Source organism: Pseudopipra pipra, chromosome 14, assembly GCF_036250125.1.
Source record: "Pseudopipra pipra isolate bDixPip1 chromosome 14, bDixPip1.hap1, whole genome shotgun sequence".
Classification (NCBI taxonomy): domain Eukaryota; kingdom Metazoa; phylum Chordata; class Aves; order Passeriformes; family Pipridae; genus Pseudopipra; species Pseudopipra pipra.
The window spans coordinates 21078082-21105887 of record NC_087562.1 but is presented as its reverse complement, the minus strand read 5'-3'; the positions used below and the strand labels follow the sequence as shown (position 1 = coordinate 21105887).

Here is a 27806-nt window from a genome sequence, read left to right as displayed (position 1 = left end):
TGGAGAAAAATGTGGGAAAATGTGGGGAAAAAATGGGGGAAATCTGGGAAAATGGGGAAAAATCTAGAAAAATGGGGAAAAAATGGGAAAATGAGGAAAAATGTGGGAAAATGTGGGAAAAAATCTGGGAAAATCTGGAGAAAAATGTGGGAAAATCTGGAAAAAATGGGAAAAATCCGAGAAAATGTGGAAAAAATGGGGGAAAATGTGGGAAAATCTGGGAAAATCTGGGAAAATGTGGGGGAAATTTGGGATAATGGGGGAAAAATGGGAAAAAATCTGGGAAAACTTGGGAAAAAATGGGGGAAAATGCAGGAAAAATCTGGGAAAATATGGGGGAAAATGGGGCAAAATCCAGGAAAATGGAGAAAAAGGGGGAAAAATCTGGGAAAATGTGGAAAAAATGGGGGAAAAATTCGGGAAAATGAGGGAAAAATGGGCGAAAATGGGGAAAAATCAGGGAAAACTTGGGAAAAAAAAAGAGGGAAAATCCGGGAAAATGTGGAAAAAATGGGGGAAAATGGGGAAAAATCTGAGAAAATGGGGAAAAAATGGGGAAAAAATGGGGAAAATTAGGAAAAATGGGAAAAATCAGGAAAATGGGAAAAAATGCGGGGAAATTCTGGGAGAAATGGGGGAAAAAATCTGGGAAAATGAGGAAAAAAATGGGAAAAATCGGGAAAATGGGGAAAAATGGGGGAAAATGGGGGAAAATGGGGAAAAATCCGGGAAAATGGGGGACAAATGGGGGAAAATGGAGAAAAAATGGGAAAAAATGAGGGAAAGTGGGGAAGAAATGCGGAAAAAATGGGGAAAAATGTGGGAAAATGGAGAAAAATGAGGAAAAAATGAGGGAAAACGGGGAAAAATGGGGGAAAATCTGGGAAAAAATGGGGAAAAATGGGGAAAAAATGGGAAAATGTGGGAAAATGGGGAAAAAATGGGGAAAATGGGGGAAAATGTGGAAAAACTGGGTTAAACTGGGAGGAACTGGGAGAAACTGGGCCAGAGGGAAAGGGCCATTGCCATGGAAACGTGAGCCCGCCCCTCCCCCCCCCGGCCCAGGCCCACAGGGGGGATCTGGGTTAAACTGGGACATACTGGGAGGCACTGGGGGGGACACTGGGAGTTACTGGGAGCTACTGGGGGTGTCACTGGGGTTACTGGGATGGACACTGGGGTTACTGGGAGCTACTGGGAGCTACTGGGGGGGTTACTGGGAGTTACTGGGATGGACACTGGGATGGACACGGGGGTTACTGGGAGCTACTGGGGGGTTACTGGGAGTTACTGGGAGCTACTGGGGGGTTACTGGGAGTTACTGGGAGCTACTGGGAGCCCTAGGAGATACTGGGAGGCACTGGGGTGGACACTGAGAGTTACTGGGAGCTACTGGGATGGACACTGGGGTTACTGGGAGTTACTGGGATGGACACTGGAGTTACTGCTAGTTACTGGGAGCTACTGGGATGGACATTGGGGTTACTGGGAGCTACTGGGAGCTACTGGGGGGTCACTGGGGGTTTACTGGGAGCTACTGGGGAGGTCACTGGGGTTACTGGGGGGGTCACTGGGGTTACTGGGATGGTCACTGGGGTCACTGGGAGGGTCACTGGAGTTACTGGGGGGTCACTGGGGTCACTGGGGGGGTCACTGGGGTTACTGGGAGCTACTGGAGGGGTGATTGTGGGGGTTACTGGTGTTACTGGGAGGGTCACTGGGGTTACTGGGAGCTACTGGTGGAGTAACTGGGGTTACTGGGGGGGTAATAGGGCTACTGGGGGGGGTCACTGGGGTTACTGGGGGGGTCACTGGGGTTACTGGGGGGGTCGCTGGAGATATGGGGGTGTTACTGGGGTTACTCGGGTTACTGGGAGCCACTGGGAGGGTCGCTGGGGTTACTGGGGTTACTGTCGTTACTGGGAGCTACTGGGAGGGGTCACTGGGGTTACTGGGAGGGTCACTGGGTTTACTGGGGGGGTCACTGGGGTTACTGGAGGGGTCGCTGGAGATATGGGGGTGCTACTGGGGTTACTGGGGTTACTGGGAGCCACTGGGAGGGTCACTGGGGTTACTGTCGTTACTGGGAGCTACTGGGGGGGTCACTGGGGTTACTGGGGTTACTGGGAGCCACTGGGGGGGTCACTGGGGATTGAGGTGAGTAACTGGGTTTACTGGGGGGGTCACTGGGGTTACTGGGAGCTACTGGGAGCCACTGGGAGCAGCCCATGCCTCTCCCCCACCAAGGTCACCCCGACAACATGGGGGGGGGAGGCCCCGCCCACTCTCAGTCCCTCCCAGTCCCTCCCAGTACCTGAACTGGTCTCACTGGGAGCGGTTCTGGGTCCCCCCCCCCCAATTTGGGCCCCCCGGGGCTATTTTTGGGGCCCGATGACGTCACTGTGGGGGGAGGGGCCTCGAGGGGGCGGCCCCTCCCCTCTCCCTTCCCAGTACAGACCAGTAAGGGACCAATAATGGCCCCCGCCCTCCCAGTTCCACCAGTAAGGCACCAGTAAGGGCTGAGGGGAGCTCGAGGGAGGCTCCCAGTTTGACCAGTAAGGGACCAGTGGTGGCATGAGGCCACGCCCCCTTCCCAGTAACGGACCAGTAACAGACTGGGGAGGTCCGAGACCCTCCCAGCAACACCAGTAAGAGCCCAGGAACCCTCCCAGTAACACCAGTAAGAGCTCAGGGACCCTTCCAGTAACACCAGTAAGAGCCCAGGAACCCTCCCAGTAACACCAGTAAGAGCTCAGGGACCCTCCCAGTAACACCAGTAACAGCCCAGGGACCCTCCCAGTAAAATCAGTAACAGCTCAGGGACCCTCCCAGTAACACCAGTAACAGCCCAGGGACCCTCCCAGTAAAACCAGTAACAGCTCAGGGACCCTCCCAGTAAAACCAGTAAGAGCTCAGGGACCCTCCCAGTAACACCAATAAGAGCTCGGGGACCCTCCCAGTAACACCAGTAAGAGCCCAGTAAGAGCTCAGAGGGTGGGGGAGGGGTCTGGGAGGGGCTTTTTGGAGGTGGGGGAAAGGCCTTGAGCGTGGGGGAGGGGCAGGAGAGGACCCTGAGGGTGGAGGAGGAGCAGGAGGGTTTCTGAGGGTGGGGGAGGGGCCCTGTGGGTCCCCGAGGGTGGGGGAGGGGCAGGAAAAGATCCTGAGAGTGGGGGAGGGGCAGGAGAGGACCTCAAGGGTGGGGGAGGGGCAGGAGGGTCCCTGAGGGTGGTGGAGGGGCAGGAGGGGACCCCGAGGGTTGGGAGGGACAGGAGGGTCCTGAGGGTGAGGGAGGGACAGGGAGAGAACCTGAGGGTTGGGGAGGGACAGGAGGGTCCCTGAGGGTGGGGGAAGGGCAGGAAGTTCCCTGAGGGTGGGGGAGTGGTAGGAGAGACTCTGAGGGTGGGGGAGGGTCTCTGAGGGTCCCTGAGGCTGGAGGAGGGGAAGGAGGAGACCCCGAGGGTGGGGGAGGGGAAGGGAGGGTCCCTGAGGGTGGGGGAGGGGCAGGAGAGGACTCCGAGGGTAGGGGAGGGGCCTGGAGGGTCTCTGAGGGTGGGGGAGGGGCAGAAGGGATCCTGAGGTTTGGGGAGGGGCAGGAAGGGGGGGGAGGGGCCTTAGGGGGGTCCTTAAAGGTGGGGGGAGGGGCTGAAGTTGGGTCCGTCCTTAGGAGGGGACACGCCCACCAAAAAACCAGTAAGTCCCAGTTGAGCTCCCAGTTCAGGGAGGGGGAGAGGAGGCAAAAGACCCGCCCACCAGGGAGAGACCACGCCCACCTAAAGAGGGGACACGCCCACCCCTAAACCAGGAAGTCCCAGTTGAGTTCTGCCTTAACTGGTCCTTACTGGTCCCACCACCTCATTCCCTGTTCCAGTGACCCATACTGGTTTATACTGTTTTATACTGGTCTATCCTGTTTTATAGTGGTCTATACTGGTCCATACTGGTTTATACTGGTCTGTACTGGTCTGACCTTTATGGAGATGCTGAAGCGCCCCCAACCGCCTTAACTGGTCCTTACTGGTCCCACCGCCCCATTCCCCATTCCAGTGACCCGTACTGGTCCATACTGGTTTATACCAGTCTATACCAGCCCATACTGGTCTATACTGCTTTATACTGGCCTGACCTTGATGGAGATGCTGAAGTGCCCCCAACGCTCTTAACTGGTCCTTACTGGTCCCACCGCCCCATTCCCCATTCCAGTGACCCGTAATGGTCCCTACTGGTCCACACTGGTTTATACAGGCCTATACTGGTTTATACTGGTCTATACTGGTCTATACTGGTCTGACCTTGATGGAGATGCTGAAGTGCCCCCAACCCCCTTAACTGGTCCTTACTGGTCCCACTGCCCCGTTCCCAATTCCAGTGACCCGTACTGATCTTTACTGGTTTATACTGGTCTATACTGGTCCATACTGGTCCATACTGGTTTATACTGGTCTATACTGATCTATACTGGTCTATACTGGTCTGTACTGGTCTGTACTGGTCTGACCTTGATGGAGATGCTGAAGTGCCCCCAACCGCCTTAACTGGTCCTTACTGGTCCCACCGCCCTGCTCCCCATTCCAGTGACCCCTACTGGGTCGGTGGTGGCGAGAACCCCAGCAGGAGCCAGGCAGGGTCTTCCTGCCATTGGATGAGTGCTGTGGGAGGTCAGGGCTGCTCCCAGATCCAGATCAAACCAGCACATTTCCAAAAGAACTGTCAAATGGAAGGGCTAAGCACAATTATTAGGAAGGAAAGGAGCTTTTCTGAGACAGTGTTTTCAGTTTCCTCCTCCTGAGGAATCTGGGGGTTGAGAAATGGTAAAGGAGCTCTCATGTTGGAAAAGTCACTGAGACTGCTGAGCTGTAACTTGGAATGCACAGTGCTTCTGCAAGCAAAAGCTTTCTGTGTTGGCACCTTTAGTGTGGGAGGACTCTTCATCCATATGCAATTTTGGAAGTCTGGCTGGCAGTTGGGAGGCAGGGCTCAAAACAGGAAACAACAGCCCTTATCCCCAGGAAAGAAAGTCTGGAAGCTTTGGCTTCCTGGTGCAGTTGGTGTGTCCACCTGGGGACTCCATGAGCAGAAAGAGCTTTCTGTGCTGCCACCTTTTTTCATGTGGGAGGAATCTTAGTCCATATGCAATTTTGGGAGTCTGGCTGGCAGTTGGGAGGCAGGGCTGAAAACAGGAAACAACAGCCCTTATGGCCAGGAAAGAAAGCATGGAAACTTTGGTTTCATGGTGCAGTTGGTGGGCCAGGCTGAGCACTCCATAAGAAGCAAGAGCTTTCTGTGCTGGCAACTTTCGTCTGTGAGGTATCTTTCTTTTTATGCAATTTTGGCGAGTAGGGTTGGGAGTTGGGAGGCGAGGCTGAAAACAGGAAACACCAGCCCTTCCCCAAAGGAAAGAAAGCCTGGAAGCTTTGACTTTGTGGTGCACTTGGTGGGCGGGGCTGGGGACTCCACAGGCAGCAAGAGCTTTCTATGATGGTACCTTTGATCTGAGAGGAATCTTCGTCGTATGCAATTTTGGGAGTCGGGCTGGCATTTGGGAAGCAGGGCTGAAAACAGGAAACAACAGCCCTTATGGCCAGGAAAGAAAGCCTGAAAGCTTTGGCTTTGTGGTGCAGTGGGTGTGTTAGCCTGGGGACTTCATGATCAACAAGAGCTTTCTGTGGTATCACCTTTGATGTGAGAGGAATCTTCATCCGTGGGAGTCGAGCTGGGAGTTGAGAGGCAGGGCTGAAAAGAGGAGACAACAGCCCTTATCCCCAGAAAAGAAAGATTGGAAGCTTTGGCTTTGTGGTGCATTTGTTTTGTCAGCCTGGAGACTCCTTGTGCAGCAACAGTTTTCTGTGCTGGCACCTTGGGTATGGGAGGAATCTTCGTCTGTATGCAATTTTGGGAGTCTGGCTGGCATTTGTGAGGCAGGGCTGAAAATAGGAAACAGCAGCCCTTACCCGAGGAAAGACTGGAATATCGATGCGGAGGCATGAACCTTCAGGGGGAAGGCCAACAAGGCTGACATCCTTGTGGGTGTCTGTTACAGACCGCCCAACCAGGATGATGAAGGAGATGAATTATTCTACAAGCAGCTGGCAGATGTCTCAAAATCTCCAGCCCTTGTGCTTGTGGGTGACTTTAACCTGCCGGATATCTGCTGGGAGCTTCATACTGCAGAGAAGAGGCAGTCAAGGAGGTTCCTGGAGTGTATAGAGGATAATTTCCTTCATCAACTGGTAAATGAGCCTACCAGGGGTAAGGCCCCACTAGACCTACTGTTTACAAACAGAGAGGGGCTGGTGGATGATGTAGTGGTTGGAGGCCGCCTGGGGCATAGTGACCACGAAATAATTGAATTTTCAATCCTCAGGGATGTAAGGAGAGCCATCATTAAAACCTCTACTCTGGACTTCCGGAGGGCAGATTTTGGCCTATTCAAAAAACTAATTCAGGGCATACCCTGGGAAACAACCCTTAAAGGCAAGGGGGTCCAGGAGGGATGGACATGCTTCAAGCAGGCAATTTTGAGCGCACAGGAACAGACTATACCAGTGTGCCCAAAGGCCAGCCGGAGGGGAAGACGACCGGCTTGGTTAAATAGGGAGGTTCTAAAAGAAATCAGGGATAAAAAGAAAGTTTACAGACTGTGGAAAAAAGGACTGGTTACTTATGAAGAATTTACAAAGAGAGCTAGGTCATGCAGGAAAAAAATTAGGGAAAGAAAAGTGGAATTTGAAGTTAATTTGGCTAATTCAGTTAGGGATAACAAAAAGTCCTTTTATAAATACATTAATAGCAAAAGGAGAGGCAAGGAAAACCTCAGTTCTCTGTTGGACTTGGAGGGAAATATAGTTAACAAAGATGAGGAGAAGGCTGAGGTACTTAACACCTACTTTGCCTCAGTTTTTAGCAGTAAGACAGGTGGCCCTCAGGACAACTGGCCTCTAGAGCAGATAGACAGAGACAGAGAGCTGAATAGCCCTCCTGTATTCCAGGAGGATGTAGTTAGCGACTTACTGAGCCAGCTGGATCCCAACAAGTCTATGGGACCAGACGGGATCCATCCCAGGGTGATGAGGGAGCTGGCAGAAGAGCTTGCCAAACCGCTCTCCATCATCTTCCAACAGTCCTGGCTCTCTGGGAAGGTCCCAAATGATCGGAGGTTGGCGAATGTCACCCCAATCCACAAAAAAGGCTGCAAGCAGGACCCTGGCAACTACAGGCCTGTCAGCCTGACCTCAGTGCCTGGCAGGATTATGGAACAGATCATCCTGAGTGCAATCACACAGCACCTTCAGGATGGACAAGAGATTAGACCCAGCCAGCATGGGTTTAGGAGGGGCAGGTCCTGTCTGACCAACCTGATCTCTTTTTACGATCAGGTGACCCACCTGGTGGATGAGGGGAAGGCTGTGGATGTGGTCTATCTAGACTTCAGCAAGGCCTTTGACACTGTCTCCCATAATATACTCCTGGAAAAGCTGGTAGCCCATGGCTTGGACAAGTGTATCCTCTCCTGGATTAGGAGCTGGCTGGAGGGTCGGGCCCAGAGAGTGCTGGTGAATGGAGCTGCATCCAGCTGGCGGCCGGTCACCAGTGGTGTTCCCCAGGGATCAGTGTTGGGCCCAGTCCTGTTTAACATCTTTACTGATGATTTAGATGAGGGGATTGAGTGTATCATCAGCAAATTTGCTGATGACACTAAATTGGGAGGGAGTGTCGACCTGCTGGAAGGCAGGAGGGCTCTGCAGAGGGATCTGGATAGACTTGAGAGATGGGCTGATTCCAATGGGATGAAGTTCAATAAAGCCAAGTGCCGGGTCCTGTACTTTGGCCACAACAACCCCATGCAGCGCTACAGGCTGGGCACAGAGTGGCTGGAGAGCAGCCAGGCAGAAAGGGACCTGGGGGTACTAATTGACAGGAAGCTCAACATGAGCCAACAGTGTGCCCAGGTGGCCAAGAAGGCCAATGGGATCTTGTCCTGTATCAAAAATAGTGTGGCCAGCAGGAGCAGGGAAGTGATCCTTCCCCTGTACTCTGCGTTGGTGAGGCCACACCTTGAGTATTGTGTTCAGTTCTGGGCCCCTCAGTTCAGAAAGGATATTGAGGTGCTGGAGCGGGTCCAGAGAAGAGCAACAAGGCTGGTGAAGGGACTGGAGCATAAGTCCTATGGGGAGAGGCTGAGGGGGCTGGGGTTGTTTAGCCTGGAGAAGAGGAGGCTCAGAGGTGACCTCTTCACCGTCTATAACTACCTGAAGGGAAGTTCCAGCCAGGTGGGGGTTGGTCTCTTCTCTCAGGCACTCAGCAATAGGACAAGGGGGCACGGGCTTAAGCTCCGCCAGGGGAAATTTAAGTTGGATATCAGGAGAAAATTCTTTACAGAGAGAGTGATCAGGCATTGGAATGGGCTGCCCAGAGAGGTGGTGGATTCACCATCCCTCGAGATTTTTAAACGCAGACTGGACGTGGCACTGAGTGCCATGATCTAGTAAATGGACTGGATTTGGACCAAGGGTTGGACTCGATGATCTCGGAGGTCTTTTCCAACCCAATCGATTCTATGATTCTATGATTCTATGATAATGCTCACAGGCCATTATGGTCGGCAATATGTCAATTTATTATTTAAATCAGTTAACTTCTATACAGTTTAGTTTGTTTAGGGCACATGCTTATAATAAGATGATTGGATAGCTCAGTCTGTGCACGCGTCTCATGTCCCCAGTTCATTGGACCTGATGTTCTGTCCACGTGATCTGAAATCATCCTTGGCATAGAAACCTCTTTCTAATTAATCTGCTTTTAGAGTTTTACTAAATTTGCAGGTGTTTCATTATCTTCAGTTTCTCAAGGTTTTCTTTCTATAAACATATTATGTTCTCAAACCTTATAATTAGACACACAGCTAACAAGTATAAGCATCACATATTTTCACACAGTCTATAAATATAAACAATACACACTTGCCACTTCCATGGCAAGCAAGGCCTACAGAGTGCAGGAAAAAATGTTCACAGAAATCTCTGTGTCCGGCGACAATTCCCCAGTTCTGCTTTGAACAGTTTTTTACTGCATTCCTGCAACATTCTTCATCATACCTATAACATATTAACAAACACAATTACATATAATAATACCACTACCATTAACAAACTTAACAACCTGTTGATCTCAAAGTTTGTGCTCTTAACTCTGTGCTTAAAGATGTTTCTAAATATAGGACTTATTCTTGAAAGCTTTTATTCAATCTAAAAACACTTCTGCAAATGGAACTCCACTCAACTTAGGATTATGTGTCTTCTGTTTTTATTTAAGGTGTTTGTGTCAAAGTTGTTTGTGTATTTGTTCATATATTCACACACATACTTGCATACGCTTTCATTCATTTACTTTCACACGGTGGCCACCATCATCCAAACACATTTCACACAAACATACTTTTGAATTTCATGTCACTGTGTTTTATGAACTAAGAAACCATAATTATTCTCTAGTACCTTATAATGTCAAAGTTTCTCAACCAAACAGATAAAATTAACCAGATAGATAAACTTTCTTTTACCAATACCTAGTGAGTAATCCAAAGGTCATACAATACATTATACTTAAATTCTTACTCTCTATAACTTATATACCTCTTAACTTCTTATATACCTCTTAACTTCTAAAATTATGTGCCTTAAAAGTATTGAAAAATTGTACTTCAATAATATTGAAGAGACTGTTAGCTACAACAACTTCTGGTGTCACAGTCACCTGCAGGAACAACATCAACCTTGTTCTAAAGAACCAGCTTCTTACCAAGGCTTCATCCATCATGCAGATAACCAGAGAACACCTGTGTGCAAAAACTTCAACACATAAAACACTTTTGCAGGTCAATAGAGGAGAACTGATATCCTTCTTTCCCCCTTTTCGCTTTGCAAAAGTGTGTTAAGAATTACTTAATACCTTTGTGCTAATAATAAAAATCTATAACAGTTCTATTTCATAACAGAGTATGCTAATACTATCTACATCTTCTAACAATTCTGATAAAATTATAGGTTAACATGTTCAAAAATTCTACTTTCATATTCTTATCTGGGTCAGGATGGGTATTAATTACATGATGCAACAGATAAATTTCCCAAATGGTTCTGTTAGCTCCTGTCGTACTGTAGTAAAAGATGGAGCTGTCTTATCATCATGTGCTGCTTGTATTGCTTTTATGATTACAACTCACAGCTGTGTTACAAAAGTCGTTTCCGCTGAAAAGTACAGATAGGTAATAAGTACAAAATAAGATTCATGGGTAAAAAAAAAAGGAATTTCTGTAGATCATTTAGGCCTACAGTTGAATGTGATTTGCAAAAGAAAAGTAATGTATCAATATTTGCTTTGGGATGTATAATAAAACTCCAGAATTTCTTAACAATAAAACAATAGGTTTTGTTAAAGCTGAGGAACTATTCATTGAAAGAATGAAACTACAGGATTGAAGAACTGATAAAAATCATATTTGATTGCACTGTAAAAAAGAAAGTCTTTTCTACAGACTTAATTACTCTCAGCAACTTTAAAATTTCAATAAGTCTCATTCAAAAATGTGATACAACCTAAGGAACTCTTCTGGCTTCATCTTCTATAACTAGTAAGATTTTGGATTTTGTCTCATATAAGCAAACATGACAAATGTTTGCTCTATCATTTTATTTGAATTATCTGTTTTAAATTACCATAACAAATATTCTACTGTTGCCTATTTGACACAATTCATAGGTATTTTCACTATCATTCTATTTTTGTTTGCTATATTTATCTTGACTGCAATATGCATGAGAAACTCTGTAGAATTCTCTCTCTTACATGTATTTTGTTTGGTTAAGGATGATTCCTTGTGGTATTAGACACAATCCATTATCATTTAACTTACAGAGAAAGTACTCTATGTAGATTGGATTATGTGTCGTGAAAAAAAAAAAAAGGGCATTACTAAATTAAGCATTAAAACCAAACTGCTAATCTGGTTTCATCTAGCTGTGCAGAATTACAATATTTTGGTACCTGCTTAAGAGTTTGTTTTGACTGACATTTAAAAATAAATAGTTTTTTCTCTATTTAATCTATAGGGTATTTTGCAATACAATACATTTTTCTATCACATTGCAAATTACACTTATCCATAATAGATTGCAAAGCCAATACTTGCTAATAATTCATCCTAGAGGCATACAAATAGTAGGAATAGATAAAAGGGGGAGAGAAAAAAAAAGGCATTGTTTGCTTTAAGAATGTTTAAGGGAAACCGCAGAACACTTTTAAAATGATTTTGATTGCACTGATCACAAAAAAGTTGGATTTCTTACAAAGGCTTGGCTTGCAAAGAAAGGCTAGAGAAGACAGGTGCAAATCTGTCTTAGCAAAAAGTAGCAGCAGTCAGAGAAATAACTTTTCTCTCTCCAGAGTGTTTAGATTTAGACAAGAGAGTCCTAATTACTCTTTTCAGCCTATAGTCTGAAATGCTAAGGGATGATACATGCAAAGCAAAGCAAAAGTCACTGGTAAAGGAGTGAAGAATCTTCAATACACATGCATTTATGAGTGTAAAATCAAAAAAAAATACTGAGCATGCTCTGCTTAAAATCTCTAGAATGTAAATAAATCATACCAACTAATAAGTTAAAACTATAACAGAGAGAGAAATATTTTCTTTACAGATGAAGTGATCAAAGATTGCAAGAGTGAGAATTTTTCTCAGTATTTACCAATTCCGCATATGCAGATTGCAAGTAGATACTAACACCTGGCCAAGAAGGTAATTTCATGTTAGGGCACTGCAGAAGTATTCATGATACTGGAAATATGACAATGCAAGCTGTATTAAATGCTTCAGTTACAAAACTATTGCCTAAAGCAGCTTATAGAAAAATCAATGTATACTATACACTGTTCTAAAAAAGAAGGTGGTATTGCACTGATATAATTAAACTGAAGCAATTTTGTACATAAGAATGATGCACTGATTTAAAATTGATTTATTTATTATTCTTACTTCACAACAGTGCCATATCTATGGGCAAAGTAGGCTTCGGTCTTAAGTAGATGTCTGAACTATCAGTCTCATAGGATTAACAATTTTAAATTAAGAAAGAAGTTGCAAGAAAAAGGTAATTTCATGCTTCGAAAAGAACTTCCATTGATTTCAAAAGTTTGGATCCCAGAACCATCAGTTCAGAATCTTATCCAAATAATGATGTCATCAATGCTCCGCCAGGGGAAATTTAAGTTGGATATCAGGAGAAAATTCTTACAGGCATTGGAATGGGCTGCCCAGAGAGGTGGTGGATTCACCATCCCTGGAGATTTTTAAACGCAGATTGGACGTGGCACTGAGTGCCATGATCTAGTAAATGGACTGGATTTGGACCAAGGGTTGGACTCGATGGTCTCAGAGGTCTTTTTCAACCCAATGGATTCTATGATTCTGTGATTTTAAAGCAGCTTTCAATTAGGTTAAATAAAGAAAATAGAAGCTGATAAAGAAAGTTCAGTAAGAGTTTCTATTAGGATGTGATACACATGACCGAGTTAATAGGCAATTAGTGAGAGTTTTGTGCTGCTTAGTATGTTACTGTGAAAAGTCAGCACAAAAATAATATTATAAAAGAGTGGGTCTATAACTTCTACTCCTTCTCATTGAAAAAGGACATATTTTGCATCAGTCATACTCGGTAACATTTGCTCTGGGCTGCAACAGCATTTGCTTTTCTTATAAAATGTTTCATCTGCCTAAATTCAAAAAATCCTTTTCCAGATTTCTTGGCTCAAATGAGCATACAAACAAGGTAAGCATTCAGGGAACATTTTTTATGTTTAAACTCTCTCAATCAATAGTGCTGTAACTTAAGTCTCATCTAAGCCATAACAAGGTCCTAAGAAAGCTAAATTATATATGGAGCAAAAGAGAAGAAATAAAAATTAGATCAGGTCTTTGATATTAAACTAGCCAATTGACAAGGAGCATAAAAACTAAGCTCTAATATTTCTTCTAAGGGTCCAAGAACTTCAAAGTTTTCTCAAATAGTTAAAGATCATTACAAACTAAAAAAAATCTAAAATACTGCAGTGCAAGGAACAGTACAGACTCTTACAGATTTCAGTGTTTCCAGTTTATATAAGCATTCTTGCTACTAGAATCTCAGATAAAGTTTGAAGAGTTAAGAGAAAAAAAAGAAAGGTCATTATTATTGAAGATAATATTTACTCTTAAAATGCTCTAACACAAATGTAGTATAACCTGATCTCAACCCATACTGAATAATTATAGATTTAGCTTCTTTTAGTATCTTCTAATTTAATGCTTAATAAATTCTATTGTCTCCTGCATCTGTTATAACTGGGAATGTGTTAGGAAGTAACAACTAAACTTTTTATTATAGTATCTCACAGAATCTCTTTCCATCTCTACTCCAGACTTTTCACTTTCACCAGCCCCTGATCTTTCAAACAGCAGACTTACAGATCTTACCAGCACGGTCCCACCCTCCTCCCCCCTCCCTGAAATAGAGTTTGAGGAGGTGGTGGAAGCGACAGAAAAGGGCTTGGGGGAACCTGCCTGCATGGGGGTACAGGGAGCTGGCAAGAGGGCTGTCCTCGCTTTAACTTCTGTTCTACCACAGATGTCTGCAAAACTTTTCTTGCAGCTGCACTCTGGTCTTTGATTCTCTCTGTCTCTTCTCGTAGTTCGATGTCGAATCGGGAACGGAGGGGGGGCTGACGGCAGCAGTGATAGACCGGGCTGCACGGGAGCAGGCTGGTTCGTGGTTCCTTCCCCCCTCCCCGTTCCTTCTTACCGAGACTGTCTCTTGCCGGGTCGGCGGGGGGGGTGGGGGCGATGGCGGTTCTCGGCGGCTCGGGGTCGGCGTCGCGCGGTGATGATGTCGATCAGGCTGCGACGGTGGTCGCGGCGGCGGCGATCATGTTCGTAGACGGGCGAGCGGCGTCAGGTGCGGGGTTCGCAGTGGCAGTGCCGGCAGCGGCTGGCAGAGGGGTTCGCGGCAGCGGCGGCAGCGGCTCCTGGCCAAGGTGGCGCCGGAGGAGCTCCGTCAGTTCGGGACTCTCGGCCGGGGCTTGGCGCGGGCGGGGGAGCAGCGGGGGGAGCGGCTCCACGCAGCAGCAGGATGGCACCGGGCACGGCTTTAGGCGGCGGAGGGGCAGCAACCCCAGAAGCAGCGGCGGGAAAAGGGGCGGCGGGCGGGGTGGTGGAGAGCTCGCTGTGAGGGAAGGCGCAGCTGGCAGTAGCCTCCCTCATGTCCTGCACTTTAGAATTCTCCGGGGCTAAGGATGAACTGCTGTTGGGGCCGCTGACTGACAGTCGGGCAGAAGCCTGCACTTTGAAACTCGCCGGCAGCACGGTCGTTAACATAATGAATAAAAGTTGATAAAATGACTCGCTTTCTTTGCTTTCAGTTTCGCTGCTTGATAACGCAGCATAGGCTAAAGCTGTATCTTGCCTCTCAGTCCTTAGAAATTGCTCTGTTTCAGTCAGCAGCTGCCACAATGTAAAATAATGAGCTGCTTCGTCAAGTTTTTTGTGATTTTTCCCCCTAACAGTTCCTTAATAGCATCCCAAATGGATACCTCAAAGGCAGCTTTAACTGTGGGGATTAGTAACTCCTTAAGAGCTTTTTCATCATAATTAGAATCTCTCTCAGAGAGAATAAAATAAAGGAGCATTTGCACTGCCTCTTTCTGCAGACCCCGATTCTCCTTTCTTCAGCCGACTCACCTGATCAGGGCAAGATTTCTTTTTCACCATGCGCATGGCTTTGGTCCGTAGTGCCGGGGGTCATGCTACCTGTAAACGGCTGCTTCTCCCACGTCCTTCTATTCGCCTTACGTCCCTCTGAACTCGACGAAGAGGATGTCCCGTCCCTGTTTGGGCGCCAGTTATCGATGGGGAGGCATGAACCCTAACCCCAACCCTAACCCTAACCCTAACCCCTAACCCTAACCCTAAACTCTAACCCTAAACCCTAACCCTAACCCTAAACTCTAACCCTAAACCCTAAGCCTAAGCCTAAGCCTAAGCCTAAGCCTAAGCCTAAGCCTAAGCCTAACCCTAAGCCTAAGCCTAAGCCTGACCCTAACCCTGAGCCTAACCCTGAGCCTAACCCTAACCCTGAGCCTAACCCTAACCCTGAGCCTAACCCTGAGCCTAACCCTAACTCGGAGCCTAACCCGGAGCCTAACCCGGAGCCTAACCCTGAGCCTAACCCTAACCCTAACTCTAACCCTAACCCAAATTCAAACCCTACCCATATCCCTAACCCTATTGCTAATTCTAACCTGAACACTAACCCTAACCCTTAATCTAACCCTAACCCTAACTAAACCTAACCCTAAACCTTACCCTAACTCTAACGATAACCCTAGTAGCTTGCAGTCTCTTTTTTAAAATTAGGGTTAGGGAACAGGGTTTGCACATACCTTGTCGCCTCTTTTTTAAGGTTAGGATTAGGGAACTGGCTTTGTGCATAGCTTACAGTCTCTCTTTTTTAGGTTAGAGTTAGGGAACAGGCTTTGGGCATAGCTTGCAGTTACTGTGTCGACCAATGAGCGCTGACTCCGCCCAGTAGGCGGAGCCATTGACGCAGACCAATCAGCGCTGACTCCGCCTCTTGACTCCTCCCAGTGGTCAGGGCCAGTGCTCTCTAGAAGCAGAGAACATAGCGGACGGCGGTGGGTATTCTGCCAGACATGCAACAGAACAGCAACAGCAAAAGCAGACACCCAAGAGAAAAAACAAAAGATTCTGACAGCGGTGGGCCCTGAATCGGGCTTATAGCCCGAGAGGAACTTATTGGGCACCGCTGCATGTCAGGAACGGGCTAATCCCGCGAATGTTAGATCGCGCATTGACACAGACTCTGCCTAACCCTAACCCTAACCCTAACCCTAACCCTACCCCTAACTGTAACCCTAACCCCAACCCTAATAGCTTACAGTCTCTTTTTTAAGGTTAGGGTTAGGGAACAGGCTTTGGGCATAGCTTGCAGTTACTGTGTGGACCAGTCAGCGCTGACTGCGCCCAGTAGGCGGAGCCAGTGACACGGACTAGTCAACGCTGACTCCACCTATTGCCTGTGCCCAGTAGGCGGGGCCAGTGCTCTATATAAACAGAGTACATACTGGACGGCGGTGGGTTTTCTGCCAGAGACGCAACAGATCAGCAACAGAAAAAGCAGACACCCAAGAGAAAAAGGAAAAGATTCTGACAGCGGTGGGCAGTGAATTGGGCATATAGCCCGAGAGGGGATTTTTGGGCACCGCTGCGAGACTGGAATGGGCTAAACCTGCGATTGTTAGATCGTGCATTGAGACAGATTTTGCCTAACCATAATCCTAAACCCTACCCCTACCCCTACCCCTACCCCTAAACCCTAACCCTACCCCTACCCCTACCCGTACCACTACCCCTACCCCTACCCCTACCCCTAAACCTAACCCGAACCCTACCCCTACCCCTACCCCTATCCCTACCCCTACCCCTACCCGTACACCTAACCCTAACCCTAACCGTAACCCTAACCCTAGTAGCTTGCAGTCTCTTTTTTAAGGATAGGATTAGGGAAATGGGTTTTCGCATAGCTTGCAGTCTCTCTTTTAAGGTTAGGGTTAGAAAACGGGCTTTGGGCATAGCTTGCATTTACTGTGTGGACCAATCAGCACTGACTTGACTCCGCCCAGTGGGCGGGGCCAGTGCTCTATATAAGCAGAGTACATACCGGACTGGATATTCTGCCAGACACTCAACAGATCAGCAACAGCAAAAGCAGACACCCAAGAGAAAAAGCAAAAGATTCTGACAGCGTATTGAGACAGATTCTGCCTAACCCTAATCCTAAACCCTAACCCTAATCCTAACCCTAAACCCTAACCGCACCCCTACCCCTACCCCTACCCCTACCGCTACCCCGAAACCTAACCCTAACCCTAAAGCCTAACCCTAACCCTAAAGCCTAACCCTAATCCTAAACCTAACCCTAACCTGAACTCTACCCCTTCCCCTACCCCTACCCCTATCCCTACCCCTACCCCTAACCCTAACCCTAACCGTAACCCTAAGCCTAACCCTAACCCTAACGCTAACCCTAACCCCTAATCCTAACCCTTACCCTAACCCTTAACGTAACCCTAACCCTAACCCCTAATCCTAACCCTTACCCTAACCCTTAACGTAACCCTAACCCTAGTAGCTTGCAGTGCCTTTATTAAAGTTAGGGTTAGGGAACGAGCTTTGCGCATAGCTTGCAGTCTCTTTTTTAGGGTTAGTGTTAGGGAAAAGGGTTTGCGCATAGCTTGCACTCTTTTTTTTAAGGTTAGGGGTAGGGAAAAGGGTTTCCGCATAGCTTGCACTCTCTTTTTTAGGTTAAGGGAACAGGCTTTGGGCATAGCTTGCAGTTACTGTGTGGACCAATCAGCACTGACTCCGCCAAGTAGGTGGAGCCAGTGTTGCGGACCAATCAGTGTTGACTCCGCCTCTTGACTCTGCCCGGTGGGCGGGGCCTGAGCTCTATATAAGCAGAGTACATACTGGACGGCAGTGGGTATTCTGCCAGACACGCAACAGAACAGCAACAGCAAAAGCAGACACCCAAGAGAAAAAGAAGACAGCTGAAGATTGACAGGCCATGAGCTCCTGTCACGTCCATCATCTCTTCTGTCACATCCCTCCTCTGTTGGCACGTGGAGACTCCTGAATTGTCCTCCACAGCACGTGCTTGTGAGAATGGTCTGGGGCACGAGGGGCAGATCATCCCTTCGGGCTCAGTGCCTCGGGCTCAGCCTCTCCTGGCCTGTCCCGGGGAGCATCCCTGTGTGCAGCAGGAGCTCTTCTGTTGGAAACAAAGACCACTTGGGGTTTTGTCGGGGGCTGTGGCACCAGTTCCACGGTGAGGCAGTGCGTGGGAGAAGCACCTTCCCCAGAGAAAGTTCAGACGAGGCATGGCATCTCCCACCTGCTTTGGACTTCATGGAGATGCAGTCTCCGTAAGTGAGCTCTGCTGTGTCCCTCTTCCTGCTCCTCTTGCTCAGAGGACCAGGGAACAGCCTGTCGCACCCAACTGGATGTGCTGGAACCAGCAAATCTGCAGCAGGTTGAGAGGCACTCAGAGGCACAGCCAAAAAGTTCATTCTCTTTCCCATCGCTGTCACCTCCATAGGAGGAAGTGCAGGACCACTGGGGCAGGGTGTAACCTATGTGCACTGGAAAAGCCAGGTCAACTCCCCAGGGCAGGCATCCCTGCCAACTGCTCTTGGTTGACACTCACAATAGAACCACTACTTCCAGACCTGGCTTCTCACCCATATCACAGAGGTTCTCTAGCCTTCCTTGGAGAGACACAGAAGGACTAAACAAGGTGTCTCTGTTTGCATTGCACAGACAAGTCTTGAGCACACACCTGGTGTTGGTGAGGGGAGATGACCCTGAGCAAGTACAATTGCCATCAGCCTCATGGGGGAGCCTTGAAATTCTGTGGGACAAAGAGTGTCTCGTTACTTTGCATTTAGGTTACTAAAGCCTGGCAAAGCCCCTGGATGAAGCTCTGGGATGTGCTTCTGTGGACAGAGCTCCCCGTTTGCATCTCAGATAGTGGCAGAGCAGGTGGCACCCCACAAGAGCTGAAGTACATCCAGGCTCTGGGCGTGGCACCTGAAGCCCCAGGAGATACTGCCCCTGCTGCCATGAACTGTCTGTCTGTGTGCAAGGGAAGGACTCGTGTGTCTGAAAACCCTGGTGTGACTGAGTAGCGAGCCCCCGCCAGGGCACTACTGACTCTTGGTCAACTGGCCATCCACCAGGACTCCAGAGACCATTTTCCAACACTGCTCTGCAGCATGTCATTCCCAGTCCGTCTGTACATCCGGGGTTGCCCCATCCCAGGGACAGAATCCGGCACTTCCCCTTGTTGAACTTCCTCTGGTTGAGGATTGCCCAAACCTCTGATTTGAGGTCTCTCTGCACTGCCTCCCTCTTCCATGAGGCCCTAGTGTCACAATGGTCCCTTGATTCCATGGGAATCTGCAGTGTTCAGTGTTCCATATGTTACATGAGGCCCCATATTGTCACAATGGCACTGAAATGAGAGAGGATCTCCTTTCTAAACAACTTAGTAAATCAGAAGTTTTTTCTTAGATAAAAATCCTAATCAACAAAGGGATTTGCTTTCTTGACATGGTAGCAGTCTTTTCTTTTAAGACTACAATTAGTTTTAGGAGAGAGAATGTAGATGATACATGGAAACTGATAGAGAGTGTCTCGTATGCCCATCTTCAAGAAATTAGCTTACATGCCTCAGAAAACTTAATAGGAGATTGTTCTGTTAAGAAGAAAGTCAATTATACATTGTTTAAGTAAATGGGAAGTTCTAAGACACATGTCTTAGCTGCTCCTAGAACATTTAGTTTAGGGGTTGGTTAGAGGTCGGATAGATCAATCAGAGATGCTATGAGACCTGCTAAGCGAGAAGACCACTCTGCGAACGTGACTGCCCCTCCCAGAAGAAATGGATGCTAGATGGCAGTCTTGCTCCACGAATACAATCCCAGATGCTATTTGACCCCAAAATCATAAGTATGGACTGCTTGTGAAGGCGGGGTCTTTCAAGTATCACTCTATTTATATTCCGAAATTTATACTGATTCTTTGATTCATGCATGGTAGAGTACCCCCACGAATCCCCAGCTGGCATATTAAAGAAATGTTCGAGCCAATGCTTTCTGGTCATTGGGTTTAATTCTTTTTTTCTACCCCTTTGATTCCATGAAGTTCCAAAGATATCCCAAGGTTTGTTTAATTCCATGAGGTCCCGCATGTCCCAATGACGTCCCTTAATTCCCTGGTTTTCTGTAGTTTCCCAGGGAACATTTGCTTCCGTGATGCAGGGCAGTGTCACGACGGCCGCTTGATTTCACGAGTTCCCCCAGTGTCCCAGCAGTCCTTTGGTTCCATGAGACCCTGCAATGTTGCAGTGGGTTGACCTCGTCTGGATGCCAGGTGCTCACCAAGCTGCTCTATTGCTACCCTTCCCAGCCAGATAGGAGAGACAGAAAAACATGGAAAATGACTTCTACCTTGAGATCAGGCACTTTACTAAAGCAAAAGCCAAAGTTTGTGCATGCATAAGTGAAGAGGAAAATAAAGAGATTTTTTCTCTACTTCCTGTCAGCAGCCATGCCTGGCCACTTCACGGGAAGCAGGGCTTCACCACACAGAGAGGCCGCTCAGAAGACAAGTATTGTAAAAAAATGGATTCCCCCCTTTCCTGTTCCTTTCCTCAGCTCTTGTAGCTGAGCTGAAGTCATATATTCTGCAATATCCCTTTGGTCCATTTGGCTCAACTGGCCTGTCTGTATCCCCTCCCATGATCTTGCCCCCGATTCAAGGGAGGAAGCTGACAATGCAGATGCTGTGCCAGTCCTGCTCAGCAGTTGCCAAAGCACTGGTGTGATTAACCCCTTTGTAGCTCCCAATGCAAAGCACAGCACTGTGAGGGCTGCAGTGAGAAAATGGACTCCAGCTCAGACAGACCCAAGACATGTGGGATTCTTAAATGTCTCAGGGTTCGTTTGGTTCCACGATGCTCCCCGTGTCACCTTGACACAGCTCTCAGACCTGGCAGTAGAAAAATAAATCAAAAAATTCAGAAGAAATCATCTTAAAGTCATGCTAAGCCTGTCTTCTACAGTCCAGAATCTACATATGTGTGACTGCAGATACTTGGGATGAGGGTAGATGCTCAGAGGAATTCATGGGCTTTGGTCTAGGAAATCTGTCCCCAAAGTTTTCACTGCCTTTTCCTCCTTGGACAGTTCCTGATGCCCAGAGGAAGCTCACGTCCAACAGCAGCTCCATCCCCCACTTCCTCCTCCTGGCATGCGAGGCCTGCAGCTCTTGCACTTCTGGTTCTTCCTGGGCATCTCCCTGGCTGCCCTCCTGGCCAATGGCATCGTCCTGAGTGCCGTAGCCTGCCACCACCACCTGCACACCCCCAGGGACTTCTTCCTGCTCCACCTCTCCCTCACCCACCTGGGCTGCATCTGCACCACTGTCCCCAAAGCCATGGCCAATTCCCTATGGAACACCAGGGGCATCTCCTACTCAGGATGAGTTGCACAGGTGTTTTTTGCTTTTCTTCTTGATCACAGCGGAGCTTGCCCTTCTCACCATCATGTCCTATGACCGCTACGTGGCCGTCTGCAAAGCCCTGCACTACAGGACCCTCCTGGGCAGCAGAGCTTGTGCCCACGTGGCAGGAGCTGCCTGGGCCACTGGGAAGAGGGTCTGGCCCTGGGGCTGCAGGAGCTGCCGCCTGAGCTGATGATCTCCTGAGCAGTCCAGACACGCAGTCACTGTCCCTGTCCTCTATTGCCTCCCTTTATTGCTGCAGGACCAGAAACGACTGTGCTGCTCTGCTGGGCTGGGGAGGTTAAAGGCAGCAGAAAGATGGGAGGTGTTCAGCTGAGACTTCCCTTGGGGGCAGAACTTCACATTCCTCTGCAGAGTGAGTCTACAGGTGCAGGGCAATGTCGCTTGTGTTCCTGGAGGAATCTCCTAAAGCTACCACATCCCACAGCCTTGAGCATCTGTCAGGACTCTCCCAGTTTCTCTGTTGCACAGGAGGAGGATGTTCTCCAGGGCAGGCCTTCCCTGCAGCACCGTCAGAGGGACAGTGCAGGTGGGCTCCTTCTTCCAGGGATGGCTGCGGGCTGGGAAGGTGGGGGTGCAGCCAGGGGTGCCCGGGGCTGTCCTGCAGAGCAGGGGCCCTGTGCTCTGGGGTTCTTGGTGTCAGGGCGGGGACTCTGCTGCCTGCTGGGGTCAGGTCTCATCCTGCCTGGGTAGTTGCCCACACCTCTGCAGGGAGAAGCTGTCGGTGGGTGGCGAGAACCCCAGCAGGAGCCAGGCAGGGTCTTCCTGCCGTTGGATGAGTGCTGTGTGCGGTCAGGGCTGCTCCCAGATCCAGATCACACCAGCACATTTCCAAGAGCACTGTCAAATGGGAAGGACAAAGCACAATTATTAGGAAGGAAAGGAGCTTTTCTGAGACAGTGTTTTCAGTTTCCTACTCCTGTGGAATCTGGGGGTTGAGAAATGGAAAAGGAGCTCTCATGTTGGACAAGTCACTGAGACTCCTGAGCTGTAACTTGGAATGCACAGTGCTTCTGCGAGCAACTTCCTAAAGTGCTTTCGGCCTCTGCTCTGCTTTTGACAGAAGCAGCATCACTTCTGCTGGACCCATCTGTTTTTTCTTTATCTGCCCTTTTCCACCCACAAAAAGAAAAGTTGCCCAGTCAATGCCCTGCAAATAGGCAGGTTTCTCTAAGGCCAAAGTGAGTGCACAGACATTCAGATGGAGTGCTGACCGGGAAGTCATGAATGGATTTCTGATGTTGAGTCTACTGTTTTGAAATCAGAAAATGTGCTGTTGAAGTCATCATTAGCCTTTGAGAGGGAAACAGGAGAAAAATCGGATCAACTTCTTGCTAAAAATGAGCTGCTTCAAACTGAGGTTGACCACCTTCAAAGTCTTGTTAAAATTTGGATGATTATGAAACAGTCAGCTCACCGATTACCCCCATCAATACTAGACAATGCCCGCAATATAAAGGCATAAAGCCCTCCCGGCCTCTCCAGGAGCCCTCAAATCCCATCCTGGTCCCACAGGACACTCCCAACTTCCCCTCAAACCCTCTGAGGCCCCCAGACTGCCTCCTAGACCCACAAAAGCCCACAAGATGCCCCCAAATGTCGAGGACCAGGAATCGGAATGGGAACAATTCCGGAAACGGAAAAATATGTACAGCGATTGAATGGACTTTACACATTGTGTGTTTCCCCCAAATTTGTATCGTACGGGCATGTCCCGGCCTGCTCACCTCCCTGCTCCTCTGTCTTCTCTGCCGATTGGCTGGAGAAGCTGCGGCAGGAGACAGCCCCCATTCGCCCTTTCCTCCCCTGGTCCCTCCTGCGCTCCCCCCCCCCCCTTTTTTGCCCACGGCCCAATCCTGGTTTGTCCCCCCGCCTGTCTGTCTCCTGCTCCACCCTATGTTCTGGCCCTTTCCCTCCGGATAAAAACCCCGCGTATGCGCTGGATTAAAGATTCTACCTGCACCCCACCTTTGTGTCTGGGATCCGTGCCGTGTCGCGGCCCCATTCCCCTCCCCCGTTCGGACCGCGGCACCCAAACCCCTCCCAGTTACCTCCAGCCCTTCCAAGACCACTCAAACCCTCTCCTAGTTGTCCCCTTCCCCTCGAGGACGCCCCCAAACTCTCTCCCAGTCCCTTCCCACACCCCCGACGATTCCCCAAAACCCCCACAGTCGCCCCAACCTCCCTCCCAACCCCCCAAGCTCCTCGACACCCCTCACAGTCACCCCAATCTCCCCAACCTCCCTCCCAACCCCCCAAGCTCCCCCAAACCCCCTCGCACTTACCTCCATGACCCCCAAGCCCTTCTCAGGCTCCCCATTCCTTCCCAAACCCCCTCCCAGTTGCCGGCCAGTCCCCCAGGCTCGGGTGAGGAGGTGCCCCAGGCTGACGGGCCCGCCCTGCCAGGGGCGGTTCCAGCAGCACGTCGGGAGCCACCCCCTGCCCTGAAAGCTCCCACCCAACCTGGAGCCGCCTCAGCTGCCCCTGCAGGGGAGAAATCCAGGCTGGAGCAGAGCAGGGGGCAAGGCCGGGCTGGGAGCTCGATGGGCGAGGGCACTGGGAGAGCAGGGGAGAGACCAGGCTGGGCTGAGGGGGCACTGGGAGAGAGGGGAGACACTGGGATGGGCTGAGAGGGCACTGGGAGAGAGAGGGGAAAGTTCTTTATCCCTTTCCTGGGCACTGCAACACCCTCTGCGCCCCCGTTTCTGGCCATGCCGGCTCTCTATTGGTGAGTCATCCAATAGAATGTGGATACTTCTGCGGGGGCTGCCGGGAGCAGGGCAGTAGTGGCGGGGGAGGGGAGGATCGCGATTGAACCCGATTGGTCCCGATCGATCCTGGCCCCAGAGTCTCCCCCCACCACGATGTTTTTCACGTGCAGCCCCAACGAGGCCATGGTGGTGTTGGGTGAGTTCGGGGCATCCGGGGGCTCCTGGTGACCCCTCCAAATCTCCCCCAAGACTCTTCGGAACCACCCAGATCCCCCCCAAGAGTCCTGGGGACCCTCCAAAAGCCCCCCTCCTGGGGGCTGCCCCTCCACCTTTCCCCCTCCCCCCCCAAATCTCCTGTGCGTCCCCTTAACCCTTGAAAATCTCCTGGGACCACCTCAGACCCCCAAACTCCCTCCTGGGGAATCCCAAACCCTCTTCAGGACTCCTGGGCCCCTCCCGACCCCCTCCTGGAATCTTTTGGGTCTCCCCAAGCCTTTACGGCAGATTCCTCCGTCCATTTTTCCCCCCAGACTGCTGGGGGTCAACCCCCCCAAGAAACTACTGGGAACCCCCCAGTGTCCCACCATGAGATTCTTGGGTCCCTCCCCCCCAACCCCCTGTGGGTGCCCCTATCCTTTCCCCCCCTTGAAAATACTCTTGGGGGTCCCCCAATGTCCCCCCCAGCCCCCATCCTGCCGGGGATGGATTTGGGGGGATCTCCTTCCCCTTCCTTCTGGCCTGAAGGCAAATGCCCTCCCTGTCCTCCTTCCTTCGCCCCCAGGCAGAAAAGAGAAGAGAAACAGCCAGTTGGCCCTGGCAGGGTGTGTGCAGGCTGTGGTTGAGTGGTTGAGAAGGGAGAGGAGGGGGCTGGTGTTTGGGCTGAGTCCAGCAGGTGATGTCTTTTGTGTCTGGCAAGGCAAGGCAAGGCAAAGAGGAGCTTCTGTGCTGATGCTGTCACTTGTTTTTTGTGTCTGTTGGAAGTGGAACAAGGAGATTTTTCCGGGAAAAGTGCTGCCCTAGTCCACGTGGCCCCTTCCCCATTCACATGTTCTTTCTATTTTACCAGCAGTCCTTGGTCGGCTCCATGACCATCCAGCTGTCAGTGTTCACGACATACCCATCAGCCCCTTCTCTTCTGGGCTCCTACACTTGCCAAGCCTAAGCTGCTCCTAAGTTCTCTTGCTGTCAGTTCATAAAGAGGTCTTGTCAAGTGTTACTGATTTAGAAACTAAACCCTGACATCTTTGTCTTTGCAGAAGATGTGTGTGAAAGGTCAGTGCTGGTGCAAAGCAGTGTTGAGCTTCACATTGGGTGATTGGCAGCTTCCTCTGCATCACCCATGCACCCTGGGTTTCTTTGAAAAGTACTTTTCACTCCAATGTGACACCACATTAGCCTGTAGGACATTCTGTCCCCAAATGGATAACTGTAAATATGAATAATAAAAAAGTGAGCCCCTCCATTATTCAAGAAAAGCTTGTATCTCTGTACTAAAAGCATCCAAGGGTCATGTCCCCAGTTTTCTATCTGACAAGGGTTTGGAGGGGCTGCTTTGGGCAGGGAACCCTTGGGGGTCCCTTGCAGATGGGTGGGGCTGCACTCTGGGGGTGGGGGGGCTTTGGTTCTTTGGTTGCCAGAGGCCACTGTGAGCCACTGAGCCAGGGTGGGGACAATGGGCAGGGCTGGTTGGGACAGGCTGTGGTGCCTGTGACATGAAAGGGAAGTGTCCCCGTGGGGCAGCTCTGCAGGGCCCATCAGGGGATGCTGCCCAGTGCAGCCTGTGCTGTGGGGAGCCCACACACAGGGAGAGGCTGGGCCGGACGAGGGCCGGGGCAGCAAGGCCGCCCCAGGGAGTGGGTTCTGCCCCTGCCTGAAGGGCCCAACCCCTGGCAGGAACGCCTTGGGCAGGGCTCGGTGCTGCTGCTGGGGCAGGAGGTGAGGCCTTGCCACCTGCCAGCTGCCTGGGCCCCTGTCCTTGCTGCGCCACATCCCCGAGGCTCCCGTCCCCACTCCCCCAGCACCAACTCCCTCCTTCCCAGCCCCAGCCAAGCCCTTCTCTGTGTCCGTCTGCAGGCAATAGCTTTCACAGTATTCCTTTTGGTGCTTGTGCAAAGCATCATCCAGTCCCTGCAGGCGGTCGGGGAGGGGCTGCACAAGACTCAATGAGCTTGGAGGTCTTTTCCAAGCTGAAGGACTCTTGGATTCTGTGATTGTGTGCTGGATTCAGCTGGGTCCGTGTTAGCAGCATTAGTTTGCTCCCAAAGTTTCCTCGCTGTCAGCTCTTGTGGCCTAAGGTTTGAGCTCCTTTAGCTCCTTGTGCTGAGCTGCTGATGGGAAATGAGAGGCCTCTGCGAGCAGATTCATGGTGTTCCCTGTAGAACAGTGAGGGGGAAGGTGTTGTCAAGTGGGAAGAGGAGTACTGTTTGTGTGTGGCCTCCTATGTGGCCTTGGCGCCTTTGAGGGGCTTGAAGGAGAAAAGAGCTTTGTTAAAGTGAGGAGTGAAATAGTGTGTTGGCTGTGGGAATGGGAAGGGAAGAGGAACGGGGAATGGGAAGGGAAAGAGGAAGGGAAAGGCACCTTCTGATGCTGTCGTTTGTTATGTCTGCGTGTAGCAGGGAGATTGCCAGAACTGAAAGCAGTACACAGTTGAAAGCTGAACAAAACAACATTTATTCCAAAGAAAGTAGCAAACAAAATGAGAAACCGAGAGACAGAAAAGAGAAAGGAAACAAGCCCCCAAGACAACCCCCCATTCACTCAAGTGTTACTTACCAGGTTGTCTTACCGACCCCAGAATGCTTAGAATTCCCCAGAGCAGAAGCTGCATCCTCATTATCCTCATGAGCCAATTTTCATTAAGGTGAGGAAAGCTGGGAGACTGTAGAAACATCAGTTCAACTTCAAAGTCTCCTGGTTTCTGTCTCTCCTCAGACTTAGAATCAGAGTTCTCTGTGGTTTCTCAAGTCTCAATGCCAGGGTAGGACACTGGTTTATGAAGTTGCCTGACTAAACCAGGAGACTGGTTTTTTAGCAACAGTTTTCTCTCTGCACTCTGGTGCAACAAGACTTTGAAGGTGGTCAACCTCAGTTTGAAGCAGCTCATTTTTAGCAACAAGTTTATCCGATTTTTCTCTTGTTTCCCTCTCAAAGGCTAACGATGACTTCAACAGCATATTTTCTGATTTCAAAACAGTAGACTCAACATCAGAAATCCATTCAGAAGCAGGTGAATTTTTATCTTCTTATTGTGCACAAGACAAACAGGCTTATAACACTACACAAATTGTACCTTTACCATTTCCTTCCTTACGTTTCTGCTTAGCCTGACATTGTTCCATACATACCACAATTTTTCTTCTGAACTTTCTGAAACCTTTGAACCAAGTCTTTCCCAGCCTGGGAAGGCAGAGATTTGTATTTTTGCAGCAGATTATCCTTGACAACCCTGCTTTGCTGCAGCAATTTAATGCCACCCGAAAGGAAGGAGTTTAGATTTTTGCCTCTCAGTGCCCCCCGGAAAGTCGAGACCCTTGTGTCCAACCAGTCCGTGGCATCTTGTAATGAGATCCTTCACGTAAAGATTCACAAGATCAGAGGGTGATTTGAGTGCCCTTGTCAGGGAGATCTCAACCAACAACATCAAGACCCCTCAGCAGACCCTGCTGAAGTGTTTCCCGCCGCTGGCAATTGAAAGAACTCACTCCAGCAGTTCAGGGAGTAACACTCTTTATTAATACAAATTGTGACAGGTTAATAAGGTTTGTCATCGTTGGTGATAAGGTCTGGCTGCAAAAATATGTTTTAAAGCAATCTTCTGACATCTATGAAGCAAGCACAAGCTCTGGTCCTAAAAGCAATAGTTAACATGCCTTGCCAGTGCCCTTGGCCATCTCCAGCACAACTTGTCC

General features: G+C 49.4%; 1 long non-coding RNA gene across 1 annotated transcript; it reads left to right on the top strand.

The window, feature by feature from the left end:
* Positions 1–3960: 3960 nt before the first annotated feature.
* Positions 3961–4490, top strand: LOC135422275 (uncharacterized). The gene is made up of 2 exons (XR_010434404.1): positions 3961–4066; positions 4243–4490. It is a non-coding gene; the product is annotated as an uncharacterized LOC135422275 (long non-coding RNA).
* The last annotated feature ends 23316 nt before the right edge of the window (positions 4491–27806 follow it).